This window comes from Mus caroli, chromosome 3 (assembly GCF_900094665.2).
Source record: "Mus caroli chromosome 3, CAROLI_EIJ_v1.1, whole genome shotgun sequence".
NCBI classification, from domain to species: Eukaryota; Metazoa; Chordata; class Mammalia; order Rodentia; family Muridae; genus Mus; species Mus caroli.
The window spans coordinates 40000121-40003557 of NC_034572.1; positions in this window are offsets into that span (position 1 = coordinate 40000121).

Sequence of the window (3437 nt, forward strand, 5' to 3'; positions counted from 1 at the left end):
ATCACACCTTCAAAAAAGACCTAATTCCAATTCTCCTCAAACTATTCCACAAAATAGAAACAGAAGGTACTCTACTCAATTCATTCTATGAAGCCACAATTACTCTGATTCCTAAACCACACAAAGGTCCAACAAAGAAAAAGAACTTCAGACCAATTTCCCTTATGAATATCGATGCAAAAATACTCAATAAAATCCTTGCAAACTGAATCCAAGAACACATCAAAACGACAAAACCATATGATCATCTCCTTAGATGCTGAGAAAGCATTTGACAAAATCCCACACCCCTTCATGATAAAATTATTTGAAAGATCCAGAATTCAAGGCACATACCTAAACATGATAAAAAGCAATATACAGCAAACCAGTGGCCAACATCAAACTAAATGGAGAGAAACTTGAAGCAATCCCACCAGGGACTAGACAAAAATCAGGGACTAGACAAGGCTGCCCACTTTCTCCCTACCTATACAATATAGTACTGGAAGTCCTATCCAGAGCAATTCAATAACACAAGGAGATCAAGGGATACAAATTAGAAAGGAAGAAATCAAAATATCACTATTTGCAGATGATATGGTAGTATATATAAGTGATCCTAAAAATTCCACCAGAGAACTCCTAAACCTGATAAACAGCTTCAGTGCAGTAGCTGGATATAAAACTAACTCAAACAAATTAGTGACCTTTCTCTACACAAAGGATAAACAGGCTGAGAAAGAAATTAGGGAAACAACACCCTTCACATTACTCACAAATAATATAAAATACCTTGGTGTGACTCTAACTAAGGAAGTGAATCTTTTGCTTTTGAAAATGTTTTCTTTTAACAATCGTTGAATCATTGGTATGTTTATTAAACAACAGATTTTTCTCAAAAATATATGGTATATGGTAGATAGATAGATAGATAGATATCAGTAATAATAACTGTTCAAGAAAAGAAAGAAATTTTTTTACAAAACATTGTGAAATCCATATTCATTGCCAAATATTCTCAATACCTATTTCTTTTTTACCTGTCAAAGGTGTACACGAAAAATGCAACTTCATTAACACTGTGAACCTTAGAGACCAACATGCAAAAATCATAGGAGACTTTAAAAAGGAATGTGCTTTACTGAATAGAGTTAGAAAGCTACATCCACAGGGAGGTCAGACAACATTGAAAATTTGTATATTATTTTTCCCATCACAATGATGCTTATTTCAGAGTCATAGTTAAATATAAAATACATTCTTTAAATGAATTCATCGTATCATCTGCAAATTCACTATAAAAACCATTAAGATAAATATAAAATACTAATCTATTTTATTTTCTTGCTATTATTTAAAGTTTGAGGTTTAAAAATGAGCACTTTTCCATTTTTCAAATGAATCATTATATTTTCTTTCTCCTTCCTTTTATTAATTATAAATTCTTTTGTATTATAACACATTCTGATAGTTTCCCTCCCTCTACTCCTCTCAGCTCATCTCCACCACACACACACACACACACACACGTTTTCTGACATCTGGGTTCAGTTTATTTCATTCTCCCATTAGAAAAGAGCAGGCTTCTTAGAGATAACAATACAATGTATCAAAATAAAATACATTAAGATAAAACTAAAACCATTATATTAGCATTGGATAAGCTAAGCTAAAGCAAAATAAAAGAGCCCAACACAAGGTAAAAGAATCAGAAACTCACCCGTATACATATCCCTAATATATATACAAAGGATCCTTGTAGACTCATGTAGGCCTTGTGATTCTTGCTTCAGTTTCTGTGAGTTGAGTTTTGTTCATTTATTTTAGATGGCTTTGCTCTGCTGGTCTTCTGTCCCCTAAGGCTTGCTCACCCCAAGAATAAAAAAGCAGTCTTTAAATCTTTATTACAGAATTTGAACACGACACATACTTATTACATTTAAGAATGTATTAAAATATGTATTGACAAATTTGTAATATAGGAATTGACAGACTGAGTGAATAGCCGAAGTATTCATTGACGCAAGCTATCAGTATTTCAGTCGGTTAATGGTGTTTGTGATTATACAGTTTTTTTTTCTCTGCATTTAAATATCATTCTACTTACTCCTTTAGAACAAGCACTTAACTAAAAGATTGAGAAAAACATTTAGTCTTCAAACATTATTACTCTATCAACAATTATAAATTTGAATATGATTCACTTTACAATACTGACTGAATCAGTTTATTTTTCTTGAACAATGTGAAGTAAACTGAGGATATTTACTTCATGATAAGTCATGCAAGCTCCTGCAATAGAAACATTTATGCACGATTTCCAGAACATAGTTCAAGAAAGGAGTAGTGTGAGACTTCTGAATGCTTGTAAGAAAGCCCCAAGAAAACACGTTGTGAATCTTGTAGCCTTTGTTTCTTCAAACACAGAATTGTTCTTGGAATGTTTTTAGTGCTCCACCCAGGGGTAGTGGATAGGTGTGAGTTTACTTCACCTGTTGTTAATAACGTGACTCTATGGAAACACAGGTTTTCGCCATGTGTGTCTTGTCCTTACAATTAAACTTACTCCTGTGACTCTCTCTCTCTCTCTCTCTCTCTCTCTCTCTCTCTCTCTCTCTCTCTCTCTCTTTCTTTTCCTGCCCCTTCCCCTCCTCCCCCCCCATATACAAACACCATGACATTTCCCGTCTCTGTGATGTTAGGTGCTTCATCTCCCATTGAAGCCAGCAAAGTAGCCCAGCTAGAACACATCTCATATATAGGCAACAACTTTTAATTAGCCCCCATTCCAGTTTTATTGTGACTCACATGAAGACCAAGATGCACATCTGCTACATATGTGCCGGGAGGTTAAAATCNAGTATGTATACGTTCTTTGTTTGGTGGTTCAGTGGGATAGGGCTCTGAGAGCCCCAAGGGTCCAGGTGAGTTGACTCTTTTGGTCTTCCTGTGGAGTTTCTATCCCATTCGGGGCCTGCAATACTTCCTATTGTTCTATAAAGAGTCCCCAAGCTCTATCCACTGTTTGTCTGTGAGTGTTTAAATCTGTCAGAGTTAGGTGCTGGACAGAACCTCTCAGGGGACAACTGCTCTCTGGAAGCAAGAAAGAGGATCATTGGTAGTGTTCGGGATTGATGCTTGCACATGGTGACAAGCTGGACTGCTTATTGGTTGTCCATTCCCTTAGTTTCTGCTCCATCCCCCATGCCTGTGTTTTTTTTTTATAGATAGAATAAATTTGGACTTGAAAATTTTGAAAGTGGGTTGGTGTCTCCATCAATCTACTGGGATTATTGCCTGACTACAGGTCGTAACCTCTTCAGGTTGCATATCCCCAATGTAGTGCATCACAGCTGTCGTTATCTTTGATTCTTGGGTGCCTACTTTGTCACAGTTCTCTCTCATGTTCTTTAGATGCCCACCATCTTCTTACCCCTGTCACTTGCAAGTTTCTA